The sequence below is a fragment of the Dysidea avara genome, chromosome 1 (genome assembly GCF_963678975.1).
Source record: "Dysidea avara chromosome 1, odDysAvar1.4, whole genome shotgun sequence".
Taxonomy (NCBI): Eukaryota; Metazoa; Porifera; class Demospongiae; order Dictyoceratida; family Dysideidae; genus Dysidea; species Dysidea avara.
The window spans coordinates 36,105,418-36,115,114 of record NC_089272.1 but is presented as its reverse complement, the minus strand read 5'-3'; positions in this window follow the sequence as shown (position 1 = coordinate 36,115,114).

Here is a 9,697-nt window from a genome sequence, read left to right as displayed (position 1 = left end):
TGGCCGCCACCTTGGATTTCACATCTTTTTTCACCATAGCCTTTCTGAGGGCCGCACACTTTTTTTACAGCTTGGCTGTTTTGGATTAGATTTCATTTCTTTTTGTATTTGTATACCCCAAAGCCAGCCTATGGCCAGCTTTGGGACTTTTTAACCTGTGTTTTTTTCTTTACTACAGGAAGAAGAAAAGATGAAGTAGATGTACTTTAAATATTTTATCAGTAAATGTACAAATTATATATATGTGACCGGATTTGCGAAAAGGGGTCTTCCACACACATCCAATTTACGAACTTTGGCAGTTCATAATGTCAGATAGAAAAATAGTATTGCCTTGAAATTTGGACAGTGATGAGTAACAACATAGGTTAATACATGAACAAAATTTCAGGTTAGTATCTTCTTTGAGCACAAAGGTATGGTCATTCAAGTTCATAGAATTGGATGTGTGTGGAAGACCCTTTTTCGCAAATCCGGTCACATATAATGCATATGTGACCGGATTTGCAAAAAGGGGCCTTCCACACATCCAATTTGCCAACTTTGACAATTGATAACTTCAGATTGGAAAAGAGCTATTGCCTTGAAATTTGGGCAGTGGTGATTTCTTTGCAGCTGAACTCTCTACATGATGGTTTCTTTGTAGCTGAACTCTCTACAAGGTAATTTCTTCTAGCTGATCTCTCTACAGGGAGATTTGTTTGTAGCTGAACTATCTACAAGGTAACTTCTTCTAGCTTATCTCTCTAAAGGGTGATTTGTTTGTGGCTGAATTCTGTACAGGTGCTTTGTTTGCAGCTGAGCTCTTTACGGTTTCTTTGTAGCTTAACTCTCTACAAAGTAACTTCTTCTAATTGATGTTTCTACAGGGTGATTTGTTTGTAGCTGAACTATCTACAAGGTACTTTCTTCTAGCTGATCTCTCTACAGGGTGATTTGTTTGTAGCTGAATTCTGTACAGGTGATTTGTTTGCAGCTGAGCTCTTTACAGAATGGTTTCTTTGTAGCTGAACTCTCTACAAGGTAACTTTTCTAGCTGATGTCTCTACAAGGTGACTAGTTTGTAGCTGAACTCTCTACATGGTGGTTTCTTTTTGTAACTGAACTTTCTACAAGGTGACTTCTTCTAGCTGATCTTTCAATAGGGTGATTTGTTTGTAGCTTCACTCTCTACAAGGTAACTTCTTCTAGCTGATCTCTCTACAGGGAGATTTGTTTGTAGCTGAACTCTCTACAGGTGATTTGTTTGTAGCTGAATTCTGTACAGGTGATTTGTTTGCAGCTGAGCTCTTTACAGAATGGTTTCTTTGTAGCTGAACTCTCTAAAAGGTAACTTCTTCTAACTGATCTTTCTACAGGGTGATTTGTTTGTAGCTTTACTCTCTACAAGGTAACTTCTTCTAGCTGATCTCTCTACAGGGAGATTTGTTTGTAGCTGAACTCTCTACAGGTGATTTGTTTGTAGCTGAATTCTGTACTGGTGATTTGTTTGCAGCTGAGCTCTTTAGGAAATCTCGTGATCCAACACTTGGAATGACAGTAGGTCGGCAACCGATACAACAGGCTGTATGTGTCGCATCTCGCCTTGCCATATGGCAGCATGACACCTGCACAATTTATAAATTGTTGCGCATTTTATGAATTCACAAAATGCGCAGCGCAATTTATAAACTGCGCAAATTCACAGATTGCGCCTATAACACTCCGCCATGAAAGAATAATGCTATGCTTGGCGTTGAGTTGTAGCTGTGTAGCACTAGTGCTATAACTTTTGAGCCTTATACGGTGTTAGAAGGAAGAGCAGTGCAATCGTTCAAATTTAGAAATTGTCACCCCCAAAATATGTGGTTGGGGCTTCCCAAAGCCTAAGGCCAATAGGTGGCATGGCTTATCTGGCATTAATGGATCCAAGGGGAAGATACAGGTAATCAATGTGAGCAGTTCCGTAGCTATAGTGTTAGTTAATCAAGTGTAGCTACATGTGTACTCAAATTTCAATTCATTGATATATTTGGTCAGATGTTGTTACTAACTTTGCTTGAGTGATTATGTGGCATAATTGCATGCCAATGTTGATTTTTAAAAGTGTTGTTGAGTTGTAGATGACTCAAATTTAATGATAAGCATGTGACTGGAGTTTCAAAAAGGTACCTTTTCCATACATTTTACATACCAGCATTCCAGCGAACAAAATGTCATAGCTGTTGACTTTTTATACTGATTAAGTTGCTCCTTACGTCAAAATGTAGCCAGAGACTGTAGCTACACTCATGGAAAATTTCAGGTAATGGTATGCTATGATTAAAAAGTTATGAAGTTGTAAAGTACAAAAAATGGGTCAAATTTTGTATGAAAAAAGTGCCTCTTTGCAAATCCAGTTAATATGACTACTATTGGAGATTTGACTGCCATTAAGTCAAGCTGTCCACAACTTGCTTACAATTTCAAATAGCCTGCTTTACAATTAATTTTCATTCAACTTTATAATCTCTTATATGGCTCTTGACCCTCCAAAAATTCTAGTATACCAAGATTGAGATACTCTAATAAAGCAGTCACAGTATTAGGGCAGTCAGTAGCAAACTATGTAAGGCTTTTATGTACTTTATCAGTGATAAATGTGTAGTTAGTGAGGTGGGTAGCTATTGTCAGCAGACTGTGACTTTTTTTGGTCCTTACAATGTAGTGCCTCAGTTCATTTTGACCCTTTTTTCATAAGTCTGGATCCACACCTGCTATCTGTTACAGTAATTAATGTGCACTAAAAGGTCAGCATAGTGGTGCCTGCCTTCCTTAAAGGGTGCCTATATCATAAGGCTTGCATCTTGTGGTAATGCATAGCTACTCTCTTAGTTTGGTAGTATTGTGGTCTTTTGTGGAGACATTGTTTTATTGCGCTTTGTTCATCATAAGTATGTGCCATAAGTGGAGCTTGAGAAAATCAAGGAAGCAGCTGAAATCGATCACTTGTATTATATAAGTGATTGGCATATTAATATCAATGCATGCACCTTATAGAGTAATTTTTTTAAAGTCTCTTGTTTAGAGGTGTCTTAGTTGCTTATGAAATTCTGTGCTGTTACCTGAGAAAGTCATAAAGAAAATCCCATGCCCTATCTAAATGGGGCTAGAATAAATATATACTACAAGCTTCTCTGTACGTGGGGATAGTGGGTGTTATTTTGCATGTATATGACACAAGTAATAAACTTAGATTCTGTTGGCTTTTGACCAAATATTGCATTGATAATTACACTGTTAGGTGTAGTGTATGGTGTGATTAATCGCTGCATGTTATCACTTGAAGTTGTACATATTTGTCAAAGTCACGGTGATTTTATCATCTAATGTGTTTGATAACATCTTGCATATACAATGCATTGTTTTAAAAATCTATTATTTTCCTAATACTGTAAGTACAGTACATGAATTTTATTACCGAAACTTCATTCATCCCAGGTGCAAGAATTCCAAGAAACATGTTATGCGTAGTGGTAGTCTCAATATGCAAGGCATGATTCTGAAGTATTCAGAGCTAGAACCCATTGGCCGGACCACTTTTCAGCTACAGTATGTACTTGAATTTTGTCCAGAATACTCTAATAGAGCATTCAGTAGAATATTGTAGTCACTGTTCTAATCTCACTATGTGGTCTACACCATTACAGCTATGTTGATTGTCCTCAACTTTTGAAAAGTATCTTTTATGGTATTGCATTGGACTATGAACTTAATCATGCTTGATTACGCTAATCAAAATTGCTTCCAAATCATAAAGAATTAAACTTGTACTTTCAGAATTTTTAGTGGTCCCATGGAAATAAAAATAATTATGTAATAGGCATGAAATTGAATTAATTAGTACTGTAGCATTATACAATTATACTGTTGTTTAATGTCTATTGACAAAATTATACAAAGATTTTGTATGCAGAAATAGCCATTTCAGTGTATCTACTGTATAATTCAAAACCTTCCTGGAGAACATATCCCCAGACCCCCTAGCTTTACATGCTGAGCACATGCAGATATGTGTTTCATATTATAATCTCTGATTTAACTATCGCATCAGATCAATAAAATGTGTGCATGACTATGATGGCCTCACCACTCAAAATCTCTAGGTTCCAGCCTAGAAAATACTTTCTAATTATATGTATATAGTGAAGTGTAGCATTACAATACCTTATGAGTGTTTTGTACTACAGAGTTGCAAGTATTGGACAGAGTTGCACAGAGAAACTAGTAATAATCCAAGAGAACTGAGACTTTTTCTGCCAAAGGAAAAAGCTGTTGATAAGACTATGAAGCATGACCAATCCATCACATTGTATAATGTTCTTGAAGTATGTGACAAGGAACAGAACATTTCTGGACGACCAGTATTTCAAATCATATTTGCAAAATGTGAACATCAGTTTTAAGCAGAAAATACAAAAGAAATGGAACATTGGACTGTTGCTCTTCAACAGGAGATCTTCGGGCTACCTATACAAGGAGTCACATGTATGTCTGCATGTGTGTATATACATATGTATGAACGTACATGTATGTATGTATGTATGTATGTATGTATGTATGTATGTATGTATGTATGTATGTATGTATGTATGTATGTATGTATGTATGTATGTATGCACATATTTATACGTGTGTTTTTCTGTATGAGATTTGTGTCAGTTGTATATAAAATAATATCTGTGTAGCTGTAAGTATAGTGTTCTTGCAGATGAGTTCCAAGTGGGTGTTCTTGGCAATCCTGCTGCTAAGAGATACAATCTAATAGGAAGATACATAGCAAAGATTGATGACATAAAGCTTATGTTGTATTCTGCTAGTGGTCATATCTCTACCAATTTTTCTGTGAACATTGCTGACATTTGGAGAGTCAAAGTTGCAATGGAGTGTGCCAGTAACACTGTTGACTCCAACTGTGTCGTAATAGACATCACATGGTACGGATCAATAAAGCACATAATAAATTTCATGGTATATGTACATGCACTTTCTATTCATTGGCTCTGCATTATCAAGACATACATTGTCAAGTATAGCCAGTGCAGGCATGCAACAGACAAATGTATTCTACAGGGACCACAAAAAATACTGTTTTCATGCATCCGTAGCTCGATAGTGCTATAATTAACCATTTTTGTTGTGGAAACTCCCTCAGGGTATAGGGCATCTCCTATTCCAAATTTGAATTGAATCCACCTAGCCACACACCTTCATAATTCATCCTATGAAAAGAGAGGAGGTGCTGCACTCTTTATGATACCGTATATAAGCAACATGACCAGCAATAAACTGCAGTTTTAGTGTTAAAAAGCTCTTAATGTTAACTTAGATTTTCAAGAAATTTGTTGTAGCGTAGCAGAAACTTAATGATGCACCTATGATATTAAGAAACTATTGTCTAAATTGTTTGAGAGCAGCTGTGGCATATGCAGCAATAGCCATACAGAAACATACATATGTAACACCAATATTCTTTTGAAAGCAATGAGATGCTCTAATTGTGTGTATATTTTCAGTATTGTTTGTGAAACATTCATTGTCCAACCAAAGCCCAGTTGAAACTGCTTCTATCACATTAAATCTTATGCTGTGCAGCACATGCTGAGTACGTTATATACATATGGTACACTCTTGGCCTTATGATAAACAATGTACATTTTGTTAAGTGATAAGGTTATTCGTGCACTCTAGGTTTAATTTCCATACACTATATCAACAGACTGCTGCTAATCATATTCTCACATACTATATTTGACTATTCCATGTATTGTTACAATATATAATATTATTGTCCCAGTGGAAGTGCTGTACTCCTGACATTAGATTGTTCTACAGACATTGCAAGGATTATCAATCACAGGAGACGGCTTCTAAATAGTGGCAATCAGTGTGTAAAACATGGTGAGTACCATGATTAATATCATGTGTGGTATGTATGATGAAACCTCAGTATAATCTGGACATTAGTATTATGTTTAATGCAATATTAACTAAATTCCAAATAATTGTTCTACTAATATCTTTAGAGAGTCTTTTTTACTTTGCTGTGGTTTTCTACATCAACATTCTCAGAGTATATGTATCAGTCATCCAAGTATTAGGTGGTCATTGGATGACTCTCATGTCTACAATATTATATGCAATAGTCAGTCTTGTAATAAGCCAAAAATCCAGTGCTATTTGCTTTACATGCTATACATAAAATGGAGCATATAGTAAAAAAATAACAAGTGCACAAAAATTTGGAATTTTCAACAAGAGTAGAGACTATAGCACATCGATATAAAGTACTAAAACAAGCTGGAGTAGTCAGTAAAACAATAAGAAGTGCTATATTCCTACTGTGTTCAAGATACTATAACAGAAATGCACAGTAGGGATATAGTTATTGTTTTACAGTCATGCACACTCCAGCTTGTTTCAATACCTTTTATTGATGTGCTATTGTCCCTACTCTTGTTGAAAATTCCAATTTTTTGTATACTTGTTTGTTAACTTTTTGTGAATAATTATTATGACTGGTGAACCCACACATACCGCACCAAAAGAAAGAAATGGCACCGTGCACCCCAGTTATATCAATTATTGTCTGAAAAGTGAAGTATCCATTATGCTTCATTGTCAGCTACGTATGTTCAACCTGTTACACAACATTACGAATCAAGAACTGTTCGAAGAATGCCTCTGCAATCCACACATACCACATCTGCAAAAGAAAGAAATGGCGCCATGTGCCCCAGTCATATCAATTATCATTTGGACAGGGTTGTTGTGGCTCCATTGGTGCATGCCTAGCCCTAGACTGCATGTTGCTGGGGATCAAGTCACCACTGGGTCTGGGATTTTCTACATTCTTCAATGTTTTAGTTACATGTTTATGACTCCCTGTATTCACAGACTTTAGCCTTCTCACAGATCCCTAGTGGGATAGTATTCACAGAGAAAGTGAGGTATCCATTATCAGTGTTGGGCAAGTTACTTTTTAAAAGTACCTAGTTACATATTACGTATTACTTGCAACTGAACTATTTAGTTACAGTTACATATTACCCATAAAAAAGTAACTATAATAATATTACACAGTATATTACTTTGTGTTCACAGCCTTAAGCTGTCATGTGTGAAACTACCACCTTATCACGTGACATAATTGCGTTGTTGGACAATGTGCAAATCTTAGTTATAAGTAAGAAGCTGGTGAATAAGCTTCATTCAGTAGGCTTCATTACTTCGTTGTGGCTAGGCGTTACTCAGTGGATTACTAATGAGACTAGTAACTTGGTTACTTGTAGTAATAATAATAAAAAAATATTAGATTCGTTACAGTAACTATATTACTTAGGTAACGCGTTACATTTGTAAGTAATTTAAAAGTAACTTGTGTTATATTATCTCTTTTTACAGCGTATTTCGTTATATTACTTAGTTACCACAAAAGTAATAATATTACATAACGCGTTACATACATAATGCGTTACTCCAAACACCTTCCATTATGCTTCATTGTTGACTATGTACAGCAGTACGAATCAAGAACTGTTCTAAAGCACCTCTGCAATAAAAATAACCACTATGAAAAATACAGACAATTTCCGTCACGAAGGAAAGCCATCACATGCTACCTCCAAATTGACATGTTTCGCTATCAGCAAAGGTGAATGGGACAAAAAGGAGGACACTGGTAAGTCCATGAAGAATGCATTGTATGTACTGCAGTATGCCAAAGGTACCCCTCGGGCCGAAGCGACGTCGAACAGTGAAAAAATCAAGCCAGTAGCCTGATATTGAGTTACGCTTGTCTAAAGGCATCAGTCAGTCAGTCACTTGAAAATTCCATAAATTTTTTTTTTTAATTCCGTTGAAAGCATTTCAGGTCAATCTGAAGGCTTGTTTGGGCTTAGTTTTACCTAATCAATACTGCCTCATTGTCGTCTGGGAAAAGTGAGCCTCACAATACCTTCATGGTGCCTTGACAGTATCAATTAGGTATAACCATGATACAAAATTAAATATATATATATTTAGTTGATTGACTGACTGACTGACTGACTGACTGACTGACTGACTGACTGACTGACTGACTGACTGACTGACTGACTGACTGACTGACTGACTGACTAACTGATGCCTTCAAACAAGCATAACTCGATAACGACTAAGGCTACAGGCTTGATTTTTTCACTGTTCGACGTCGCTTCAGCCCAACAGGTGCCTTTTGGCATACCGAAGTACGTACAATGCATTCTTCATGGACTTACCAGTGTCCTCCTTTGTGTCCCATTCATCTTTGCTGACAGGGAAAGGTGTCGATTTCACGCGAGCATGTGATGGCTTCCCTTCTAAATGGAAATCGTCCGTATTTTTCATCGTGGCTATTTTGATATGCAGAGGTGCTTTTCAAACAGTTCTTGATTCGTACTGCTGTGTAGCGGGTTGAACATAGCCTACAGAGAAATGTAATGGATACTTCACTTTTCAGACGATAATTAATATGATTGGGGTGCACGGCACGATTTCTTTCTTTTGGTATGCGTGGATTGTAGAGGTGCTTTTCGAACATTTCTTGATTCGAAATACTGTGTAACGGGGTTGAACATAGCTGACAACGAAGCGTAATGGATACTTCACTTTTCAGATGATAATTGATATAGCTGGGGCGTGTGGTACCTTTTCAGATGCGGTATGCGTGGGTTCACCAGTCATAATAAAATTATTTACAAAAAAGTTAACAAACAAGTACACGAAAAAGTTAGGAATTTTCAACCATAGCACATTGATAAAAAGTACTGAAACAAGTTAGGGTAGTCCATGATATTAAATCACTGTAAAACAATAAGTTATAGTTATATCCCAGTACGAGGGTGATATCATTGTTATTACACGAGTCCGAGGCGGAGCCGAGGACGAGTGTAATAACAATGATATCATCCGAGTATACGGGATATAACTGTTTTATATCCCAGTGCGCGGGAGTGCGCAGAAGTTTACGGATAATAAATTAAGTTCCGGTTTGAGTTCCTGTCACTGTGCTCAAGGTTTCGTCCGAATTGTGTGGAGATTCTACTTCGTAGCCACAAGAGAGACCTTACATACTGCCTACAAACTGTAGCAAAGGGCGGTGTTATGAAGCAGCGGTTCCAGGTACGATTCGCCTTCGTCAGAAATTGGTGTAGTGGTGTCGCGTGGTGTGCAAGAGAAAAATAAAGACCAACAAGTGGCTATCATAGTCCAAGATAGAACGATGAAGCTAGAGGAAGTTAGTTCTTCACCATAGTGACCGTTGGGAGTGATTGCTGGAGCGAAAATCGTCACGTACTATTCTTGACATTTGTTAAACTATCGGCGTATTTGTAACTTGTAGTCTTATTGTGTAAAGGATTAACAGTTTTCTTGTAAGGTTTAGTTAGTTTAAGTGCTGTATTGGTGTGTTTTGTATCAATATTTCCTTATTTGGCTCTTTGTTCCATTGGTAAACAATGCCATTCGCAGTTATTATGATGTCACAAAAGAGACTGAGTGGCTCCGCAACAGGGTGATAAGTTAGTTATCACTGGGTGATAATTGATATATCGTACAGTAGCAGCGCCGCTCTGTCTAGCTGTATGGTAGTTGTAATCCAGCGCGGCGCTTTGATACTCCCACGCACTGGGGTTTAAGAAATGTTATATCCCTACTGTGC